Genomic DNA, 26,435 nt, shown 5'->3' with positions numbered 1-26,435 from the left:
TTTATTTCTTCGTGTATGCACTCTTTTTCTCTTTTACTGTTTTTACCATACCCCAAATTTTATCATACTTATATTTATACAGTTTTACTACTAATCTCCCATCTTTTTCATTTATCTACTTTAACACTTTGTGCATCAAGTATACCACTGGGTTAATTAACCCTAAACCTCCTTCTTCTTTATGTACATACAGAACTCCTCATTTTACTGGGTTTAACCTAGAACTCCATATAAATGAAAAAAAAAATATCTGCAAGAATTCCTTTTCAAATAATGTTGGCAACATAAATATACTTGCTAAGCATGCTATTTTCCCGTAAGCCCTTTTATGAAAGATAATATATATGTTCTCCAGAAAATATATGTTTGCTTTATTTTTTCTGGTATTTTTTCCACTGAATTCTACTTATATCTTTATTTCCAAATGTTATAGCCAACACAAAAATGTAATTCATTGTAAAATAGATACCCCTGATCTTTACATCACTTAAACCTTTACTTTTCTCTTTATTTCAAGCCATCCCTATCATCCCTAAACACTTATTTGTGCAAATTAGTGCTTCTTTTATCAACATTTTGTTTTTTTGCAATTATTATAATGTCATCTGCATAGATTAACATAACTGGAATTCTTAACCCTTCAGGTGTTTTACAGAAAAATATTATGTCTCATGATTGTTATTCACTAAATACATATTAACTTGCAGTTACATTATAAATGAGTCAAATAAAATGTTTATGATATGTTTATGTCAAAGAAAATTTGAAATACAGATCTATGTTTATGCAAGATATATTTTTTGTATAAGTAGTAGCCTTATATTTTAAGTGACTTACAACTGCATTCTCTCTATTAGCAAATTACAGTGTACTAACAGATAATTGAAAGCAAAATAAGTGCTGAAGGAGTTAAGGGATGCTATATTATACAATGCCCTCCATTAATATTCCAAAATGTGCATGCTGATTGGCCAGAGCGCCCGTTGTAAATCTCACAATATACCAATGGAAAAAGGTCCGGTCGCCCAAACTTTTTTCCATTGGTATAAAGTGTCCAAAACTTTTTTTTAATTAAAAAAAAAAACAAAAGGAGCAAAGGAGACTTTCTTTTCTCCGTTGCTTCCATTTCAAAGCATTGATATACTGGGTATGCATGAGAATGCAAATCTCATATGCATGCACAGTACATCAACACAAGGAAGCAGTATACCACCACCGGCAAAGAACAGTAATGTGCCATTATACAAAGACATTATTTAAGAAAAGTAAGTATTTTATTTCTTAAATAATGTCATTGTATAATAGCAATAACCGACTCCGTGGTTGTGGTATATTAAGATTTACCCATGGTTGGCTTTATTTAATCACTCGGGCTTTGCCCTCATGATTAAACACACCAACCGTGGGTAAATCTTCAATATACCACGCCACATCATCGGTTATTCCTTAATTATGCTATGCTTGATTGTGCCAAGTATCTTTAGAAATCAGATAAATTAACGGTACACTCTGGCCTTTTCAGGCTGGGGGATGAGTCATTGCAACAATGTCTGCAAGATAGTTTGTACTGATACAAGGTTGAATTATAATACATTTTAACCCAGGTGATCTATATTTTAAAATGCATATTTGTGAAGTGTTCACATGAAACTCTAAGACAGACTCATGAGGGATGAGGAAATTTTTAAATTCATTGATTCGTGAAAAGTAATGTAATGTCAAAGTTCTGCATGCATGAAATTGATAAGAAAAGGTATGTACATTGTGTTTTTTTCTTTGCTATTGGAGACTAATCTGGAAATTTTAGTAGGCAGTCTCCCAGCTCTGTTTATGGAATAAACCAGTACTTTGCACATCATGGAGTGCTATTCTTGACTCAAGACTAAAAGGTAAAACTCTTTGTTATTTATTTGTGAACTTTAACAGGGGTTATATACCATGCCTTCTTCATTTAGTAATGTATTTTACATACTATCACATTCATAACTAATGCAAAGAGTATACAAGTCATTGGACACCCCTGTCTTACACCACTCTTCAGATGTACCTCTTGGCGTAACCAGCCATTTACAAGTATTTTTACTTTATTATTACTATATGCTGACATGCATAATTTCCTGACTTTCTCACTTATACTGTATTATATTCATTCATTATTACCTGTAAGATTTCATGTCTGACTGTGTTAAATGCCAATGTGTCAAATGTCTTATTAAGGTCTCCTATCATGATTTTTGCTTCTTCTTTTCTGTTCATAATATCCACAATTTCTCTATCAATTATAATTAATGGCAACCCTTCCCCTTTATACTATAGATGCTATCTTCCATAATATTTCCCTTTTTAATATCAGATCTATTTTGTATTATTTTCATGAAGGTCTTGTAATCATTTTATTCAATACTATTCGGCTCCAGTTTTTAAATCCTCTTCTTCTTTCTTCTGTATGAATTTAAGTATTCCACTACATAATTCTTTGTACATAAAACCTTCATTTAACCATTCACTTAAAATCTTTCAAAATGTAAATTTTTTTTGCCAGTTCCTTAAATCTTTGTACATTTCATAGTGTATTCCATCTGGGCCTGCATCTTAATTTGTATTTATTTGTCCTAATACTTTATCTAGCTCATTTAACGAAATCTCCTTTACCAACTCTTTATTCTCTTTTTTCTGTTAACTTTTTTTACTTTCCATGTTTTTCCACTACCTTCTTTTTTATTTAAACATTTCTTGTACATGTTGTACTACGCTATTCATAATCTTTTCATGAGTTCTTTCTATTTTCCCTTTTGCATTTTTTATTTCTCTCATTACACTACCATCTTCCTTACTAATCTGCTTAAGTAATTCAATACTTCTCTTTTTCCTTGTAAATAATATATTTGCTGATATAACAATTCTTGTACTAAAATGTTCTCATAGTAATATGATGATCTTTCCATAACTGTATTCCTAATCTCCTTCCTTTTTCTTTCCATACTTTTCCATTTATCATTTTTATTCCTTTGCATACTTTAATATATTCCTTGTTTTGTTTTATTTCTAGCCATATTGTAAGATGATCAGAAAATCCTATTTCAACTACTTCTCCTTATCCTATAACTAAACCCTCTAATACTATACTATAATGCTATAGAATAATCTATTTTAGTTCTATACATACCCCTTTTGTAAGTCCATGAATTTTTGTCCCAAAGTTTTAGCTTACTACATCTTATAAATTCTAACATTTTACTTACATCATTCCCTTTCTTTTTAAGATTGACTCATAAATCACAGTTAAAGTCTCTGTTATTATAATATTCATAATTATTACTACACAGTTGAAAATCTGATAAAATGCTCTTTCTCTTTCTTTACAGTATAAGCATACAATGTTATAACTATGTAGACTATGTAGACTTGCCCCCGGATTCATGAAGCTTGCGCCAGGTGCAGGCGTAGCATTGGCGTTCCAACACCAAATATGGTCAATGAATGATCCAGGTACGAGCTATTTCCATGTGCACTACCTGTGTATGCTATGCCCACACAGCTCCTGGGCCCTATATGCTAATTACCCCAGTTGCAGCAGTGTAACATGCAAATGAAGGTATGTAGCGATCCAGGAAGTGGTGCAGGTGTAGTATAAGCATGCAGAAATGTAAACCGTGAAAAACGGTTTACATTTTTGCAAACATAAAATCGGAGTCATGACAGCCGACCAAACACATGTATTATATTGTTAATATATGCCAATGGCTAAATATATAGCCATTGACATAAAAAACATGTACAAAATATAAAATTAACATTTAATAATTATATTCACACTATCGCGAAGTGGAAGCGCAGGGCAGCAGCGCACAAACGGGATCACAAGGAAAATAGAAAAATATAGAATAAAACTGCAATGTAACACATACCATGATTTCCCCATGATAGTGAATGGCAGGCATGCTACACCACACCATGGTGCAAGGATTGCTAAGGGGCTGTGACAGTATTATGCATCGTAGCTAGGAATTAGTAGGCAATGCCATGCAAATGAGAGGAGTAATAGTGAATCACAGATTTCTCACTGGTGTAAGGATGCACCTTACAGCATAGCATTATAACACTGAGGTGTGCCCTTGAGATAAAGATGACATCAAGAGAGAGGTGTGTCACCTTTGCTGTAAGCACATTAGAGCATTGCTAATCCGGTTTGACCGTAGCTAAGTAAAGCTGCAGGATAGGGGTGTGTCAAACTGGCTATAGCTTTGCTGAGCTGAAAGTACACAAGGTAACCAAGTATAAATGTGAATGGAGATGAAAACATGCTTAAACCCAGTAAACGGGTTTGCGCGGCGAGCACCGGAGCTGAAACAGGAAGGATATAAGAAAGAAATAAGGAAATGCTGCAGCAGGGAATTGGAGTACAAATGGCTAATTAACACCTAGGAACCTACAGTGGGCCATTGACAACAGCAAACAAGGCTGCAAGCAGCTACCTGCAGAACAGGAAAGGGGAGGGGCTGTACTGCAAATAAAACAGTAAAGTGTCACAGTAGAACAAAGTGGATTTGCAGTATATCAGCTACAAGACACATTTTGCAACACATGACTGGGTAGGGAAAGTACAAAACAAGAAAGATGACAGGTGGATGCATGCCTGATAATGGGAGGGGATCCAGGTTTAAAAGTGAATTAAAGGGTAACAGATTAATCAAGGCAGGCAAGCATAACTCCACACTAAAGGTCCCACACTTTCAGTACTCACAGTAAAACCCGTAATTAAGATACCCTGCAGCTGGAATTGCTCATACACACCCAATGACATCAGCAGCATACATAAAATAGTATAAAGTGTGAAATCACCTCACATACACTTGTGTATTCCCATACACTTTGCACCATTGGTGTATAAAGATGGGGAACTTTTAGTATGTACATGTTAGGGGCTGCCATAGCTTTGATCCACCAGCATGTGTTGGAGACTGAAGGTGGTGTGGAGGATGATGCACACAACCACCTCAGGCACCAGAGGAGGAGAAGAGTGTTTAGACCTAGGGTAACCTACCAGGGGCTACATGATCTGGAGATAGTAGAGCATAACAGGGTGGTTAGGACACCCTACAGCAACTTATGGAGCTGTGCCGGCCATGCCTCAGAGACGGAACAAACAGAGGGAATCCATCTCAGTGGATACGAAGGTATGTGTAAGCCCGAGAACACTAGCTACAGGTACCTTTCAAAGGCCAACTGGTGATATTATGAGGATCTCACAGGCATCAGCATCCAGGGTACTTCACCAGTTCCTGGATGCCATGTTACCACATGCCAATGAGCACATATACTTCCCCCGAATGCAGGAGGAGTTGGCTAGTAATATGCATCTCTTCCACCATGTGGCAGAATACCTGGAGGTACTGGGTGCAATAGACTGCACGCACATACACATCAAGTCACCACCCAGTGAGCAGGGTAGACGCTACATAAACCACAAATGCTACCCCTCTATCAACTGCCAGGACATGTGCAATGCCCAGGGCATTATCATGGATGTGTGTGCTGGCAGCCCTGGAAGCTATCATGACTCCCTCATCTGGTATGCCTCACAGCTGTATCAGGTATTTGCCAGGGGGGACATCACATATGGCCACCTGGTGGGGGATGCTGGCTATGCACTGGAACCATGGATGATGACTCCCATCAGAAATGCACACACACCCATGCAGGAATGCCATAATGAGGCACATGCACAAACCAGAATCATCATAGAGAGTGTGTTTGGGATGCTTAAACCACAGTTCCGTTGCTTAGACATATCTGGTGGAGCCTTGCAGTACTCTCCAGGCACATGTGCCCACATCTTCATAGTATGTGCCATGCTACACAATATGATCTTGCGGAAAACGCTGCAGCAGGGACAGAATGGTGAAGGCCCTCACAGCCCACCACCATTGCCAAGGGTCCCACAGGCACAGAGGTACTCAGACCATGAACACCCTGAGCCAGCCCCAGTAGGCAGACGGAGGTGTGCCCAGTATGTCCAAGCCTTGGTAAGGAGGCAATGTATAGCACACACACTGACAGTGTAGGCACCTAGGGACTGACACCTTTCTCCACCTGTACACACAGTAAAAATGGATGGCACACACACAAGACTACCTGTAAATTGTCATGTATAGGCAGTCTACTGTGTGCATCCAACATAGGCAGCCCTCAACTATTGCACACACAACTGCTATTGGCACAAGGTAAGTCAACACCTGAACAGTAAATTACGCTATCAGCATGTGCTGATACTGTATGTAAGGGTTCATAGGTAGGTACTTGGTTAACTGCCTGAGGGCATTCATAAGCCTAGCCAAAATGTGTCAGCTTTTGCCACCCCATTGATTCATTAACTGTCCCTCTGTGGAGAAGAGCCAATGGTGGGATCCCTGGAGTGTATCTACTGTTCCCCATCCACTCTTCAAGGTTTTTCTTGAAGAGTGTTAGTGAGCTGCTCTGTATAATGTAATTAGGGATGTTGTTCCAAAGTATGGGGAGTTTCTGTGACGGGAATTCTTCCCTCCAGCATCTTCCAGTTATTGTTGTGGCAAGGTTCAGCTCACTACAGTGTGTGGCTCACTGTGACATGGATTCCCATAGGTGGAGCATATTCATTAAGTCTGAGTTCAACATGGCTTTGTTGGCCAGCAGAGATCATCTCTGAGTAAACGAGATGCCACTGAGTAAAGTAGAAGTTTATTCAGTCTGGCTGCATAAGATATATGTTTAAGGCCAGTAATCCTCTTGGCGAGGTACATTTGTGGACCTTCCAGATGTTGGATGTGTCTTCTGAGGTACATTCCAAATGGGTTTTTATCCTCTATGATGGGACTGATGAGTGATGAGTAAAGAGGCACTATAACCTTAGTATGTCTAGATGCGAACCTTTAGTAATCAGGTGGCCTACATAGAAGGATGTCCTAACTACTTTGGAGATATGATAGTCAAAGGAGAGATCACTATCTACCTTAGTCCCCAGATACCCTATTACCTCGTCTGTATTAAAGTGGCTGCCACTTATGTGTTAATATGTGGGTGCTTAATATTTGATAATGGAATGACCATGCAGTTTGTGGCACTTAGCTGGAGGCCATGACTTTGACACCCTGTGTTGGTCTCTGTGAGGCCCCTTGAAGGATGTCTGTGTCAGCTGGACTTTCTAGTATGGCTCCCAGTTTGCAGTCATTACCAAACATGGTCTGCCGTAGTCTACCTGTGTTTGCTTGTACTTCTGACAAGTATATGCCAAACAGTAGGAGTCCCAGGACTGAGTCCTGTGGGACACCAGTTGTGACTGGTTAAGAGTTGGATGTGGAGACTGCTAGTCATACCATGTGGGTTCTGTGTGTAAGCCTGTTGGCAACCCATCTTGTGATGTATGGGTGTATGTACAGGCTTGTGAGTTTATCAATAATACCTGAGTGGGGAATGGTGTCAAAAGCCTTGGCGAGGTCCAGGTAGTACGTATGAACCACCTCTCCCCTCATCTAATGTCTCGGTGACTGTCTGTAAGACATCAAATAGGTTCAGTAGGCATGAACTGCACTCAACCAAGCTGACCTGAGTTGGGTCAAGTGTTTGGAGGTTACCGATATTTTTGTTAATGAGTGCCATGAGGATGCACTCCATAGCTTTGCAGACCAGGCTAGTCAGGCTTATGGGGTGGTAGTTACCATGGTCAGTTGTGTTTCCACCTTGGTGGAGTGGAATAACCGTTGCCATGCGCCATTGTATGGGCATGTAGCCTGTGGAGAGGCTGAGGTTGAAAAGCTTTATTAGGTGGGGGGTTCAGTATGTCTTGTAGTGTTTGCAAGATGCAGTCTGAGACACAATCTGCCTCCATTGATGCTGTGTATTGTTGTTAGAGAGGGCCATTTCCACCTGTGTGTCTTTGATGTCTGGGATACTGTACTTTTTGGGTATATTTGTGGACTCTTTAAGGGGGTGAAGTTTGCACTGAATGTATTTACAAGGATGTTAGCAATATTAGTAGGGTCAGTATATTTTGTGCTATAGTGCACCGGTACAGTGCAAATTTGTATGTTACCACTTAGATCCTTGACATAGCCAAAGAAGGCTTTGTGGTTATCTTTCAAAACCTTGCCTATTTTCCTGTTGATGTTAGCCTTGGATGATTTCATGAGGGACCTACATTTCCTACTAATACTGGTCACGGATATCTGCCCTTCTTGTGATTTGCTGTTTTTCTGGACTACTGTCCTACTTCTGTTGTATAGCCTGTTTATTGCAGGGGTCCATCAGACTGGTGTCCTTGTCTAGGAGGAGTGAGTCTTGGTTTGCCAGTGATGGCATGATCCATGCATCCTTGTAGGTGCTTATAGAGTGCATTTGTAAATCTGTCTGTATCTTGAGTAGTGTTTTCCCTTAGCGTGGGGGCTGCAAAATCCCCCACCCCTGTCTCTAGTTGTGTGAATTTAGCTGTAGGAAAGGTATACACTGTGGTTTCCGTGGGTGAGGGAGATGGTTGGGTGTGGAAACAGTGAATAGTTCATGGTCAGATCTAACCAGTTGAAACAAAAATTTTAGCTACCTCGAAATAAAATTATTATTTTCAACATCTGCTGTCGTGTGTGCTGGTCCCTCCTGGTTTTGTTTCATTTGGTTTGGACCGTGCACCATAGTCTACCGTGCGTGCCTCGCTACTTCAGATCTAACCAGTGACAGGTTTACCTCCGCTGTGGTGCACCTGTCACCCATGTTGGTGATTACCACTTCTAGTATGTTTCCACTCCTCATTAGGGAGTTTACCATCTGATACAGGGCATATGAGGTGATAAATTCCATGAAGCGCTGGGCCTGGAAGTGAGTACTTGAGTAAGTTTCCCAGTTAATGGTGGGGTAGTTGACATCGACCAATACCAGGGTGTGCGGTAAGATGTCATGTTTTCGTCTGTCTCCAGGTAGGTGGAGTAGTGGTCCTGGGTCATGGAGAGTGATCTGTAGCAGGCCACAGTTTGCATTGAAGTTGTGAATGATGTTAGCTGCACATGGATGATCTCAGAGGTATCATGCTGCCCTGCTAACCTGGAGGTGTAGGTATCCCTGATGAATATGGATACACCCCTCCATGTCTGTGTCAGTCCATGTTCTGTGTCCAAAATGTGTGGTATGGGTTGTAGTCTGGTAGTGCTGGTGTGGTCTCAGGAGCCTTAAAACAGGTCTCAGTTACTGCACAGATGCTGACGTTGTCCATACTGAGGAGTGCTGTGAGTGCGTGCATGCTGTGATCACAACCCTTTGTGTTGAGTAGCATAACCCTCACTGATTCTGCTATTGTGCTGTTTATGGAGGTGGGATTCACCTTTGAGATTTCCCTAAAAAAGGCACCATGGGGGTGCCAATAGCATTGGCCAGTGTTCCAAAGCCTAAGGCTGACACATAAGCCAGTATGGTAGTGTTGCATGCATGTTTCCCATCTGTGCTTGTTTCTCATCTTTCCTGTAGGTAACTTACTGGCAAGTAATAGAAAGCCTTAAACTTATACAAGTCTTCTAGCTTCCAAGATAGGTTTTTTGGAGTGATTAAGTATCAGTGTCCTGTATGTTCTTGCTGTACTTAACTGTTTTCTGACTACATGGTGATATTTCACTGTATGTTGTGATCTGAAAGCTTTGTTTATCCACATATCATGGCTGTGATGGACTGCATTTTAGAGGTTCACCAGATAGGTAGTAGGCTATCTGCCCAAGGGCAATTAGAAGCAAAGCTACAGTGTGTTGGCTTTCTCTGCACCATTGATGTAGTAACTGAGCCTCTGTCAAGCATAGCAATGAAGTGATTCCTGGCAGAGTTGCCAGACGCTGTTGAAGACTGGGGTGGTGGAGGCACTTAGTGATCTATGGAGGGCATGTTAACATGAAAAATCAACACCATTCAATTTCCCCAGCAGGTCTTCCAGCTATAAAACTGGAGGGGCTCCCCCATCCCCTGACTGTATACTTCTGGGACACATGATCCCAGGGGTGTATATTCTGTTACCCATTCACACCTCAAGGTTTCCCTTGAAGTGTGTCAGTGAGGGGCTATGCCTAATGTAGTTAGGAATGTAATTTATAGTCTCTCTTTTCATTTGTTATATGTTTTTATTTCAAGAGTAAGTGAAGCTCAGTGGGTTTGGGTGCCTCCGCCCTTTGCTTAGCCTAGCTTACACATAGAAATCACCTAAATAGGAAATAGAAGGAATCAACGTCAATGTCAATAGTGTAATGGTTACAGCATTTGCATGGTATCTATGCATTCAACGTTCAAATCCCAAAAAAAGTCAGAGATGTTTATCATGTTAAAAAGTATACCTTAACCACAGCTTGCATATATAGGTAGTATTCATCAGTATAATAAACATTTGAAACACCCATATAAACCCATGTGTGCTGGAGAATAAAGTCAACAGAGAATGTAATGTTATGTAAGCACATAGTGAGATGTTATTTCCCTGAAATGTATATATCCTAAGTAGTTAACAGATGTGGCCGTGTTTGCGCGCAGAGGTTATACATTTTAAAGTTTGTTTAACTGCTTAACTGCTGCTTTAATGTCACACAGACACTTTTAAACATGCTTACAGCTGCTTAAATGAACCTTATTCTGGAGTAAAAAACATTTTTAAAGCATTGCAGGTGTTGAACCCTGGACCACGTACACTATAGTCATGAGACTTAGCACTAAGCCATCTGAGCTGTATACATGTTTCATTGTCTTTAGACTACACCTTATACTATAGGCATTCCACAGTACTGACCACAAATGGGCAGTCACTTTGTGTACATATGTACAGTAAATTGATTAGAACTCACAACCATGTACACCATTCTGAGAGTAACCCACCACTAAGCTACCTGAGTTTGTGAATCAACATATACAATTCTACATATGTATAACTGTTACAAAGTAATACTAAACATATATATATATATATATATATATATATATATATATATATATATATGTGTGTGTGTGTGTGTGTGTGTGTGTGTGTGTGTGTGTGTGTGTGTATATACATGTCAGTGATGTCTGCCCATAGATATAAATATATATATATATATATATATATATATATATATATATATATATATAGATATATATATATATATATATATATATAGATATATATATATAGATATATACAGTTGCATCTAGAGCCATCTATATAAACATCTATGAACACACTTCGTGACACAGAAGCAATCCAAAGGAATTCAAGTGTACACAAAACACATGCAGCTCTGATATTATAACTATTAATATTAAACTAATTCACCATAGAAGGGATGGTTGTTGTTTATGTGGAGATTGTGGTGGGGGAGGAATGATGGGTAATGAAATCATGCATCAAGGAGAGCCTGGGTTGGATGTTCAATAAGTGAACTGGAGAGGTATACATGGAGCATGGGGACAATATAAAAAGGACACAAAACAAGAACCATTCTCATCCATAATACACCCTGTCATGTCACATTGCAACACCTAATTCCACAAACATATGAACATTAACATGTATCATACATTAACATGTATCATACATATGTACACCAACTGACTGACGCATTTGTTTTCAGTAGTGAGGAATGCCTGTAGTAAAATGTATATTCTAAACACCATAGCATTTGTACATATCTCAGATGCCTTAGTGGTAAAGTCAGTGACTGTGGTGTTTATGGCCCTGGGTTCAAGACCTGCAAGGGCTATTAATTTATTTTGAGGGATAGAATAAGGGCTGTTGGATGCAGGTGGATTAAAGCACTTTTAAGCAGTTGTAAGCGGGTTTGCATGGGTTTGAGTGACAGTAAGTGCCTCTTAAACACGGTTAAATGGATAAGCGCTTCACAGGTTTAACCTTTGCTTAATGTCACGCAGCCCATGGGCAAACCTCCTTACAACCTCTTAAATGTGAGTTATTCACACTTTCCCTACCAGGGCCTACTCTGAGAGGTAAAATAATAACCCCTTTCAGGATTAGAACTCACAACCATGTACACCATTCTGAGAGTAACCCACCACTAAGCTACCTGAGATGGACCTATGCCAGCTGTGTATTCAGACAGGTTAAAACACAAAAGTGAGGATTGTGTGGAAATAGGACAAATCACCATGTACCCAATGAAAGGAGTATGCTATATATATATATATATATATATATATATATATATATATAGAGAGAGAGAGAGAGAGAGAGAGATACATAGATTCATGTCAATATATAGAGATATATATGTAGATATACAGATAGGTTAAAATCATTTACATATTTATGAAGGTACAGATAAATGTATGCAATAATATATATTTTATATATATATATATATATATATATATATATATATATATATATATATATATATATATATATATATATATATATATATATATATATATACACACATACATACATACATGTGTGTATAAAGCATCTGAAGTGTTCACATCTGAGTATAACATGGATCATAGCAATCACACATTCTGCCCCCCAAACAATATGAACATAACATATGAAAAGTGTATGCCAATACACTATTACAAATATGTTCTATGGACACAGTCACCAACACAACTACAATGACTGCAAATATCCATGACAGAAATACACAGACAGCTTTCATTTAGCAAAACTTTATTACATTCTGATGTATTGCCAAAGGATTCAAGGACTAACAGTACCTGCATGCTATACAGGAAACATTTAACAGTGCCTTAATGAATCAGCCTGCAATTACCATAGTATTAGTCAACTAAGGGATAGATGTTCACATAGGAAAAGAACCCCCACACACATATAGAAGATGTATAAAAGTCGTGCCTACACACCTGCATCTGCTATGTACACCCACCAACATCTCCCCCACACCCAAACTAATTACAACAATACATACTGTCATACCATAACCAATTATTCACCCACTGTACATCTGCTGAAACCTTAACATACCTGGACACAGACACACTTACATGGCACTATGTGACATAGTTGCTGTTATACAATGGAATAGCTGTTGCTGTTACAGGGTTTGTTTGAACTATTCCCGTTTCATAGGGTTGAAAAGTAATTACACCAGGACGTGTTACTGATTACTGATTTTCAGCACAGTATGATACACATTAATACCAAACTAAAGATGTCGGGTAAGCGCACTTTAACCCCCCTAACATTATATGCATAGCCATGCAGCCTTGAGCTGGTCAAACATCCTGGCCAGACTGAAACATATGCAGAAGTATTAGGGATAGACAAACCCTGCACAAGTAGCAATGTTCAGAAATATAACAGCAGTACTCACATTTAGACCAAATCCTCTAGGCATTACACACAATATATTAGTGTTTGTCTCCATACAGCTGTTGCAATAGATTTCAGACAACATTTCCAGGCTGTCTTCCTCACAAGTAAGGCAAAGGGACAATGCCCAAGTGGAGTACTCAGTTATACTTCACTGTTGCCATGGTATTGGCTAAGGCAGTAGCTGCACAGCTGATGTGCATGTAATTTACTTAGGAACACCAATTGGTTATCAGGATAGCACATGTTACTGATCTCTATAAAAGGATGCCTTGCCACACATTCAAACCATCTTTATCTACCTGTAGAACAGTACAAAATATTGAAACACAAACCAAAAATGAATAATATACCAGTCAATAACACTTCCAGTTACTAAGAAGGTATATATAACATTTAGTATGTCTGTGTATGTAGTACCTGTTCTGTAAGAATTACAGTGTAATCAATGCATATAGTGGAAATAGCTATCTTGTAGTGATGTATTGTTGAGCAGTAGTAATGCCTGTAGTATTCTATGTGTGTACTGCTGTAGGTCACAAGGCAAACTCCTCATACACCACAAGGGATGATATATATTGGCTTGGAACTCACCAATTCTCTTCCAGCCACTGTCAGTGTCAGGGTTGGTCCAACAAGTATGTGCTATAACAGAGGATAGTATATGTCGATATATTGTAACAGTAGACATATGTATGGGTGTATAAGTAAGATGAACATGTCAAAGGTGGGCTTACTGTGCAAATATGGTTTGCATTGCGGGATATTGTGCCAATAAATGTGTAATGTACAGTATTTTAGGCAGATCTGTATTCCATTTTACATAGCATTTCTGTTATGTTATGCAAACATTAGTTATGTCTATTGGCAATTACAATACTCAGTAAGAGGATACATATGACTTGTATCCATCTGACAGTTTAGCAGCATGATAGCAAAGATAATTGGAAGAGCCAGGTAACTATCCATGCACATAACACATGTAATATCCACCTCTCTAGTATCGTTTACAAGCAATAATACATGTTATGCAAATGTGTAGTGACCCTTGTTACAGGGCTGGGCCAAATGGCTATGTGCACACAACATAAAGTGGATATTGAGAGTAGAGACACACTGGTTGAACTTTCAGGTTTGTGTAGCCTAACCTCTTATTGCCAACCTAACAGCCACTTGCAAATATTGTATGCAAGGTAGTGTACAGTACTGGTAATGAAACAGGTTGCTTATCATCTTTAACTCCAGTGTAACATCTGTAGTAGGAGTATAAGATGTAGGAGACTGCTGCTCATGTGTAATAGCTGCTTCATAGGTGATGGCTTACACTATCTGATTATATTCTGATCATGTTGATAGTGGCAGCAGAGTCTATTGATACATGACTCTGTTTGGGGGGTGGGTGTCTGTGCCCAACAGAGCTCATGGTTCTGGTGGATATGTGAGTATATACCCAGAAAAGGAAACAGACCTGTAGACACTTGCATCATCTGTAATCAACTATCAGGATGTGATGTGCTCCTGAGAGGAGGATTGCTGCTAAAGGTAGCTACTATGTATCTGTAATAGCCAGTGTTGTCATGTCCATAATACAAGTAATTACTTGTGAGCATCACTGTCTAAAACATCTTCATAAGCAATAAGTACACTAAATACAGTACTTGATACTTGTAGTAGTGAATGCTCATACATGCATGTCCACTCATCAGCTACTGGTGTTTACTAATGTCAGCTTTGTGTATGTGGCCATCCTGGGGGAATGTAATCTATATGCCATGTACACTGCCAAACCCACCTAACACCACACCCCACAAATGGTTTGGGATGCAGCTACAAGGGTAAGCTGTAAGGCAGTCCAGTCTACAGCCATGACTGGACTGGACAGTCATGAGGTGTAAGTTAACACATGCATCTCATCATCACAACCAACACATACCCTTACCAGAACACAATAACGACACCCACACATACTACCAGAAATCACACACATTCACAGAGGCTTCTAAATATCTGGCCAAGCAAGTGACCTCCCAAGGTGGAATAGACAGACAACAAAATACACAAACTGTATGACATAGTCTGCATAATTGTGCCACACCTCAGAACATGTGGCCGGAAACATGCCCAACAGTACTCACTTGTGAATGCAAACTCTACCACTATGTTACACACCAAGCTATACGAGGGCAAACATACTGTCAGCTGTCTGCCTGCCATGATTAGCCACATACCCATACACTCAGACCACCGTTTGAACTATACACATGGCCCTGGCATATTCCATGTTGTTGTGCAGGACCTGTGATGCAGTAGCCTGGACTGCATGGAAACACACATGTAGGAACTGTCATGTCTTGTAGCCCATGCAGGTATGTCCCAAGGCCTGGGTAGCATTCTGCCATTGGCCAGAATTATACCACAGTACAGGGACAAAAGGATTGTATTCCACAATTGTCTAATGTACTGGTGCAATGCAAAGGGTATCCAGTATCTCTCTGCCTGGGATAACATGGTTGACAGTCCATGATGCTTTACTAGACAGGGCCTGCACCTGTCACCCCTGGGAATCTGGATACTGGCTATGGCTCATGCTTCCCCTATAGTGCCTTCATCATGCAAAGTTCAAGTGAAAGCCCACTGCTGTAACAGGGACAGCCAAGCAATAAACTGCAGGTCTCACTACTCAATGATACATTTCAGAAACTCAATATGGACTCACTTATGTCAATCCTTAACATGGAGAACATATCTGTGCAGTGGCTGAGATATGGTTCAATGCTCCGGAGAGCACACCTGCATGACCATGTTATAACACATACCTCACCTCTTGCCCATTATCCTTTATTGGAACACACGGGCCACAGGTGTGTCCATATTCCTGAAGGATATGTACACCCCCACGGTAGATGAACTTGCATAACTTCAGATGCATTATGCTGAGCAACTACCTTTGTGCCAAAGTGGAATCCAAATTGCACCTTGCGACAGATCACCCACCATGCCTAAGAATTCCTAACTGTCATATTGTGCTGTAATGGGGAATAGTAGATTTGGGACAGAAAACCATAATAATGGCTACTCTCAACTATTCCATTATGAACTGAGAAGACCCCTCATGTACCAACACCTGTGCTCAATGCATGTTGGATTTCATCAACCCCAATGACTTGGATCACCATAGTCACACAAACAGGGCTAACAGTATGCTACACATAGTCAGTCTCCAAAGCCAATGTTATGCTTCTTAAGAGCAAAGTGGTGACTGTTATGGCACCCATGCAGATGGACAATGTATGTGCAAATGCTGAATCCTATACAAATGAACTTTAAGCACTCACATAAGTGCAGTGATTGTGCCATTGAAACAGAACCAAGATTCAACCAAACACAAACAAGAAGGCAAACTGGCAGTACCCTGCCTTAAAATGTACCACAGAAGGTAGTAACTGTTGCAAGAGTGAACACACGAGTGGAGGTGATCACTGGTCAGTCTCAGTAAGATGCAGATACACCATATAAAACCACACAAAGCTACAGTGAAACTAATCAGATACATATTATGAAGCTAACCACAGAGCATTCTATAGCTGTGTCATGAATCATAATGGAAACAAAAAGACCTGCCGTGCTTCACAGCACTATGGCATGGGAAGTAACGCATCTACAGAAATAGCACCTGTTCATCCAGATAGGGTCTTGGAGAACCAAAACCCACTCCGACCTCCCCCCAACAGGTACACATATTTATATATCCATGTACACTACAGAGCCTCTGTAATAACAACTATGCAGGTACAAGCTGCACTCTCTAAAGCCATACATATAGCTTTCATGGGTCCTGTCAACATCCCAGGGTGTATCCTACATAAATGTCAGAACAATTTGCTCTCCACATAAACATCTTAAAAGTACTCAATTGTATTTATTACTGCTTGGTGTAACTCATTCTAAGCCTTTTGGTTTAAACACTTGGGCTTCGGACCAGTTGTTTTGCACTGAGAGGGTTTGTGGTCTGCACTATAGTGGCAGAACAGGTAGCTTACATTCTTCTAGGTTGGGAACTGCTGATTGAGGGCTCAGTGTCTGTTTTTCTAAAAGTGTATTAATTCTGGTTTAAGCACTTGGGCTTTCAGGCCAGTTATTTTACATTAAGAGGGTTCATGGTCTGCACTCTTGTGGGAGGAGAGGCTGTACTCTGCCCTTCTGAGCTGGGAATTTCTGGTTGAAGGCTTATAGTGCATGCATATCTGAACTGCTTCTTACTGAAGTTGGTGCGCCTTGTTTGCTGTGGCATAGACTGGATTCGGGCCTGCTGGATCTAGCTTTGTTTGTGTAACTTGAGCACTAATCCAGGCATTCTCTAAAGTATTCAGTTGTATTTATTACTGCTTGGTAGTAACTTGATTAAAGTGTAGCTATCATTCTAAGTCTTTTGGATTAAGCACTTGGGCTTCAGACCAGTTGTTTTACATTAGGAAGGTTTGTGGCATGCACTGTGGTGGCAGGACAGGTAGCTTTCATCCTCCTAAGTTGGGAACTGCTGATTGAGAGCCCAGTGTCTGTTATTCTTAAAGTGTATTAGTTCTGGTTTAAGCACTTGGGCTTCAGGCCAGTTATTTTACATTAAGAAGGTTTGTGGTCTGCACTCTTGTGGGAGAAGAGGCTGGACTCTGCCCTTCTGAGCTGGGAATTTCTGGTTAAAGGTTTATAGTGCCTGAATATTTGAACTGTATCTTACTGAAATTGGTACACCTTGTTTGCTGTAGCATAGACTAGATCCAGGCCTGCTGAATCTAGCTTTGTTTATATGTTTGTTGTTTGTTTGCTTGTTATTTCCCTGGAACTAATTCCACCTAATATGCGGCTTCTCAGCTTCTGTGGATCACTAGTGATATCTGCATTGCTTACTGTACTTATTTCCTTGTTTCACTTGAAAGAAAGTTACTGTTTGTCGTTTTTGCATTTAAGTTACCTGTAACACATTGCACTTAAGTTACCTGGCACTTGCTCACTAAAGCAATTATATAAGTCATCACTAAAAATTAAAAGCACTACACCCTCACTCCCCACTGGCCCTGGTTTTCAATTATTAAGGAATTCCCAATATTATTCTAGCATGTCCAAAGGTCAGTTGTCAATCTCCTCTCCAGTCCAGCTGGTGAATCTGGGAATCTTGAGGCAATGTTACAACTGCCTCATGTACACAGACAACCCTCTCCTCCTCCCAACAAATTCCAACACATGTGAGAGATGCGACCATATAGCCAAACTGGAGGCTAAGCTCTCTCAACTCAGTACTGGCATAACCAGTCAGGAGGAGAAGGAAACCACACTCACTACAATTCCAGTCTCACATAGACCTACCACGACAGCAAACCAAACACATAATCACACAAAAACATACTCGGAGGCTCTAAGTAAAGATCTGCTGAAGCAGCAGAGACCTCCAAAGCAGACACCCAAGCAGCCGCTACCCCAAAACAAAACACGTGCAACACATATCTCACAAAGCCAGAGTGCCGAACAGTCACAGCCCTTAAGACTAAACAACACACCTGATACACTTGTAATAGGTGACTCTATCATCAGGCACACTGACATCCTGCTCACCAGGCTGAACAAGGAGAGGGTCGCGGTGAGAAGCCTGTCGGGCGCTAGGATCCGCCACATAACACAAGCACTCAGGTCACTCCAAGGCAAGTACAAATATGACTCAGTCATTGTCCATGCTGGTGTGAATGACCTGAGACATACCTCCCTGGACTACATGAAAAGAGACATAAAGGAGCTCTCTGAGCATGTAGCCCAGGCCGGTATGACCCTGACCATGAGTAGCATCTTACCCTCACCAAGAATGATGCCACAATATGAAGACAAGATGATCAATTTCAACAATTGGCTTAAGTACTGGTGTCGTTCAAAGGGGATCCAATGCCTGTCAGCTTGGGATGATATGCTTGACAAGCCACGATGCTTCGCTAGGGACGGCTTGCACCTGTCACCCCTGGGCTTTCAGATATTGACAAAGGCTCTTGCTACCCCCATAGTGCCTTTTTTAGGCAAGGCTCAAAAGACAAACCCACCTCCATAGGTATCACAAGGGATAAGAAACTAAGAGTAATGCTACTCAATGCCAGAAGTCTAAACCTCAAGATGCATGCACTCGAAACTCTCCTTAGCATGGAGAACATCAATATCTGTGCAGTAACAGAAACCTGGTTCAGGGCTCCCGAGAGCACCCCAGCACTACCAGGTTATACCTCATACCATGCTTTTCGCCCCAAAACTTGGACCGAACCACAAAAGGGGGTATCGATATTCATCAAAGATACCCACACCTCCAGGTTGGTGGCAAAGCACGAAGCATCAGAGACTATCCATGTGCAACTAACAGTGGGTAAAACTGCCTTCCAGTTTATAGCCTGCTACAGACCACCCTCCCAAACCCAGGAACCCCACCTGGCCTTCCTGAGAACACTGGAAAATATGAAGGTCTCTCCAAACACCATTATATTGGGCGACTTCAACTACCCAAACATAGACTGGGAGCATTACTCTAGCTCCAACACCCAAGCCCAAAGGTTCCTAGAATTTATAAACTCAAATGGTATGGAACAACTTGTTACCACTCCCACAAGAGAGGAAAACATACTGGACCTGATCATCACCAACATGGGGACTCTATGCTCCAGACCAGAAGTGTATCCCTCACTGGTAAGATCAGACCATAAACTAATCTCACTGGATATTCACATCCCGACCCCACCCCTGCCCAGAAAACCACAGTGAAAAACTTCTAAAGCAAATTTCACACTCCTCAAAACTGAGGTGGAATCCTTCAAAGCCCCGGGCCTGTGGAAAATACGGCCCAGACCGCAGAATCCTTTATAAACGCATTCTATGAACACCTTCAGGAATGCATGGATCATGCGATCCCAAATAAAACCAAGACCCAATCCTCCAAAGGCAGATGTCCTGTCTGGTGGACCCCAGCCATAAACAAACTATACAATAGAAGGAGGAAGCTACTAAATGATAGAGCAAAATCCCAAAAAGGGAAGGCATCACTGATCAGTATTAGCAAAAAACTACGGGCACACATAAAATTGTCTAAGGCCAGCTTCGAGAGAAAAATTGCACAGGACAATAAGGATAATCACAAGGCTTTCTTTAGTTATGTTAGGAACCTGGGTGGTAATTCCCAGATATGCTCAGAATTAGTCCAAAATGACAAAAATACACTGAACCCACAGACATTGCCAACATCCTAGCTGACAGGTTCAGCAAACTCCTCCACCAAAGTGCAAATATCTATCCCAGCAGAGTGCTGCCCCTGACATCTCAGATGCTCAGGTAAGAGCCACCCTCTCCAAAGCAAAAACACAGCATCAATGGGACCAGATGGTGTCCCGGGCTGCCCTCACGTAAACTCCAAGAAGAGCTAAACCCAAACATAAAACTACTGTTCAGTCTCAGCCTTACTACAGGATATGTGCCCAAAGAGTGGTGTACAGCAACAGTGGTCCCTCTCCATAAAGGTGATGCCTCAACGGATCCTGGAAACTATCGCCCCATAAGCCTGACTAGCTTGGTCTGCAAAGCTATGGAAAGGATCATCATGGACCCCATAAATAAAGATATTGGGGACCTACAAACACTGGATCCTACCCAGTTCGGCTTTGTTAAGGGCAGATCCTGCCTCTTAAATCTGGTTGATTTCTTTGAAACAGTCACCAAGGCCATTGACGAGGGGAAGATGGTCCACACAGCCTACCTGGACCTCGCAAAAGCCTTTGATACAATACCCCATTCGGCCATTATAGATAAGCTCACCAGCTTAAATATAAACCCCTATGTCACTAGATGGATTGCAAACTGGCTCAAGGACAGAACCCACATGGTTAGAATTGCTGGAGCCATGTCAGACTCCAAACCAGTTACAAGTGGTGTCCCACAAGGCTCAGTCCTGGGACCTCTCTTGTTCGGTATATATTTCTCGGAGGTACAGGCCAACACAGAAGGACTGTGGCTGACCAAGTTCGCAGATGACTGCAAACTAGGCGCCATAATCGACTCTCCAGCCGACACAAGCATGCTCCAAAAAGGCCTCATAGAAACAGACAACTGGTGCCAGAGCCATGGCCTCAAGCTAAATGCCAAAAAGTGTATAGTCATCCTCTTTGGCAAAAACAAAGTGCCCACAAATTACCAGATAGGTGGCAATCCATTAAGTACAGAAGAAGTAATTAGGACCTGGGGACCCAAGTTGATAGCAATCTCTCATTTGACAACCACATGGCCAAAGTGGTTAGAAAACATTTTATATAGCCCACCTAATCATGAAGGATTCACATCTAGATCAGGGAGGTCATCGTGCCTCTTTACTCATCCCTCATCAGGCCCATAATTGAGTACAATGCCCTTTTGGGATGTACCTTACCAGACACCTGCAGCAACTGGAAAGACCCCAGAAGTACCTCACCAAGAGGATCAAAGGGCTCAAACAGATGCCATATGCTGCCCGGTTAAAGAAACTCCAGCTCTACTCAGTGGCATACCGCCTGTTCAGAGGCAATCTGTGCCTGACGATAAAGCCATGTCCAACCGAATTAATGGACATGCTGCACCTCAGAAAATCAAATCCCATCGAGCTACGCTCGAGAGACTTGAACCTCAGCACTGAAATAAATAGGACATGCTGGAGGGACAGATTCATAACTCAGAGGCTCCCTTCACTCTGGAATAAAATCCCAGTCCAGGTTAGGCAGAGTCCCTCATTTACTCTCTTCAAGAGGAATCTTGATGAGTGGATGGGAGATCGTAGGTTTACCCCGGGTATCACTTCTGTGTCACTGTTAGACAGAGGCACAGTATACTAACTCTAAAAGGGCATAGCAAAATAAATTTAAAATGGGTGGCGAAAGCCAAACACATTCTGGCTAGGCTTATAAATGCCCTAGGGCAGACAGCCTAGTATGAACCTATGAACCTATGAACCTATGAACATCATGTTCAATCATAGCTTCATGTCAGGCTGTGTACACACTGAATGGTGCACAGCAACAGTTATCACACCCACAAAGGGGGAGACACCACTGATATTGGAAAAAAGTGCACTACTACCCTGCTGAGTCTGGTCTATAAGGCCATGAACCATGATCAACTTATTTGATGTAGTCAGTACAGATGTAAATGACAGTAAGGTTGATTCACACAGCATATCATGACCTTGCCAGATCTTAGGACACCATCACCCATATTGTGTTCCAGCTACACGCAGTAAACTAGGTGTATATTCCTATGTCACAAGAGTGGTTGGCAACTGGACTGCTGGCAGAACCAACACTACAGAAGGTGTCTGACTAATACATGCACATCAAACCAGTGCCAGCTACAGTAATACAGGGTTAATTCCTGGTACTCCCCCTCTTTGTTATCTATACCACACAGACTAATACATCTGCCTATTGATGTTTGCAAATAACTATGAACTAGGAGCAATAGTTGACTCAATGTGTGCTGCGGTCAACATACTGAACGGCCTTTGTGGGTCAATGTGTGGTGTGTGACGTATGGCCACAATCTGACAGCTAAGTATTGCATTGTCATTCCCTATATTAAAAACCCTATATCCATGAACTACCACCTAGGCAGCGGTCAACATAATGGAAACTGTGTGTATGGGATGCAGCTGGACAGTAGTCTTTCCTTTGATAGTTACTTCACCACACCAGACAGGTAGTCATACGTGGCACCCCTAATCATGATAGGGTGCCATACATGAATATAGAGATCATTGTTCAGCCATACTCAACACTCAAGTGACCCATAATAGATCACATATCTCCTTTAAGGGTTATTGGCCATGTTCAGATGGCCTACACTGGCCTTCCTAATCCCTTGCTTCACTATGTAGCATGATGCCTACTCTGAATAAAGCCATGTCCAACCCAGAGATGTTGAAGATGCTACACTTACACATCCTGATTTCAAATAACACATACTTCATAGACATCCACCTTTCTAGTACAAGGATCACAACACGCCTGACAGATCTCTGTCCCATACACTTTACATACTCCTGCCATACTAGGCATCCCTGTGCAGCGAAGCTGCACATTGCCCCTCTTTGTGACATGGTGCACGGACCGCATGGCAAATATATCAGTAACCTTGTGGATCAGTTCTGTGGCACTGCTTGAACTGGCCACTGAAACTTACCTGTCTGTTGGCTAGGTAACCTTTCAGCCTAGGCTCATAAATGGCCCAGGGCATATAGCCTACTAGTTCACTATGACCATACATGCTATAGTTGATAGCCAACCCTGCACATACCATCAGGCTAGCCATTGTCCCATGTGTTTCACATGTGCAACATGGGTAATACATGGCAGGATGCTAAACAGCTGTACAGTGCCATGTAGATGTATATGTCAAAACACATACATGCAAAACTTTCTGTGAGCAAGTCTGCAGGGTCACAGGTCACATCCCTTAAGGCTATGTATGACTATATTAGTGACATATACACAGCATTAAGGTCTATTGCATTAATGTAAACACATCCAGACATGTGCCAATAGGTAAATACACCAGTACAGGCAAACAGACATGCCCACATCAAGACAAAACAGGGAGTATGAGCAATGTCATCACTTGACACATATATGTATGGTGATAACATCAAATCACCAGTAAGTGTCAAATGTGTGTGAGTTAAACATGTCAATGGTGTTAGTGTCATGTAGATTTGCAAAGACATATTTGTAATCTTAATAAATGTAATACACATGTATGTTCAGCTGTATGTCTATACTTCTCTGTGAGTTACTGTGACCTGTCGCCATCATTATGTCTTCCAGGTATGCCACATGCCAGGCTGCCACCATACACCTGCTTGGAGGATGAGGTCCTCATCCCATACCTCCTCGACAACCATGTAACACTCTTTAGCCATGTGCCACAGGATGCACAGCAGCGGGATGCCCAGTAGGAGGAACTCCGCAGGAGGGTAAATGATGTTGGCAGCCACAATCGCACCTAACAGCAGGTGCGCCGACACTGCACAGACCTCATAAGATTGGCGAAACAGCATGCTAATGCAATCGCCAGGGAACAAGGTGCACCAGGTGGGGGGGGGCACTCACCCAGCCCCCACTCACACATACCAAGGAGCTACTGGCCAACCTGGGGATACCTGCAGACCTCCATCTACAAGCTTTAGCTGGTATTGTGGAGGTGGGTGCCTCTCAACCACCGAGCCTGGAGCTGCTTGGTAAGTCACTACTGCACATATAACACAACTATATTTCATATAGTTACATGTGTTACTGTACAATATGTAATGTAACATCATATGCAAGGCATGTATGCACACATGCCACATACTATAGTCTGCTACTCCATGTATGCACAGATGTGCATACTCCATAGTATAGTCTAATGTACTGGCTTATGTGCTAACATGGACATTGCACCCTGTAGCTATCACACAGGTGTGGATAATGATCTTACTGCTATGACACATCTGTTTAGGCACCTCTGGCGTTTCACAGTGAAACCAGCCTTTTGCAGGTGAGATTGTTATTTACCAGGCTTGATAATGCACAGATCATATTAATTGCATGCTATCTGCCATTTGGCCATTTAACACACGTACACATAATGTATGGTGGTCCTGTTAATATACACTGGTCAGACCTGCAATGCATCACAGTGGTTACCCATGTGTAATGATTGAAGACTATATGAAACACCTACACTAAAGCTTACAAACTGTCATTGCCAGATGTGTGAACAGCTGTGAATACAATGGTGGAGGTGTGGTTCACTGTAGGGACAGGTACTACAGATCAGCATTACACATGTGGGAAATATAAACAGTACTATACAGGCAGCATATGTGTGCACACACTCTAAATGTGTGGGAGCAGGAGTATGACCAGCTCACAGGATTCACCCTTGTGGATTATACCCATGCTATGAATGTCACACAATGTTATGTGCTATCTGACATGTCCATGACATGTAGTGGGCTGACTGCAACACTGCTCAACTATCCTGCAAAACATGATATCTCACATCCCAAACATACCACCCTTTGTCTGCATAACCCTGTCCTCAGTAGAGCATATGACATCTATGGGTGTATGGCATATGGGATAACACTGACATTTGACATAGATGCTCATCACAACCATTAGACAACGCATGTGTACACATGGCCATGGAGGATGGCCAGAGACATGAAGCAACACACACAGTAGAAGTGATATACATGTGTGTACACCCTGTTGTACATTGGCTCTACACAATACAACTATGGTCTTTGTGTAATGGTGATATTGCAGATGTGAAACACTAAACATCACATAGGCCTATGCACAGCTTGTGTAGGCATGACATCAAAACCACCACATAACATGTCTTGAAAATCTTGAGTGCATCATGACATGAAAGCATTCACCTATACAGAATCCAAATACATACATGTGTTGCACAACATACACATACAACCACAGCAGGACACAGATACAGTACATTCACCTTGCTGGTGTAAGACATCACTGTCATGCTTGCTCCTCGTGTGTGTGAGGTACACAGATGGCATTTGGGACATGGAGTACTGCTAAGTTAGCCATGTCTGGGTATTAGTTGCCAGGCATCAGTAATATGGTTGCAGATGTGCAGGGGTGTCATCTGTATACCCTACAGTGACCTGTGTCACACATTCCACATTAGGGTTTAGTGTGTATACACCTCAGTGACGTGGGTCACATTCCACATTAGATATTTATTGTATCTGAACACAGTCATGGCTATGAACTGTGTCTGTATAGCAATAGTGAAGCCACATGATGCCCTGCAATGGCTATGCACATCATATTTGTAGAGTGGACTGACAACATTGCGTCAGCTAAAGGTCCATGTTAGTATAACACTTCCCTGCATTGGGACACCATTACCTTACTGTAAACTTTCTCCTCAATTCTCCTTTGTTAAAGGAATGCTCCCTTTATACCAGGTATTTAGATGATTTGTGTTTTTTTTGGAAGGGTAGCAAAGAAAACTTTAACAACCTTTTGATGCATGTAAATAGTACTTCCACTTTTTTGACATTCACTAG

The sequence above is a fragment of the Protopterus annectens genome, chromosome 13.part0 (genome assembly GCF_019279795.1).
Source record: "Protopterus annectens isolate FY-2018-M chromosome 13.part0, PAN1.0, whole genome shotgun sequence".
Lineage (NCBI taxonomy): Eukaryota > Metazoa > Chordata > Ceratodontiformes > Protopteridae > Protopterus > Protopterus annectens.
Note: the sequence above shows the minus strand (reverse complement) of the source record.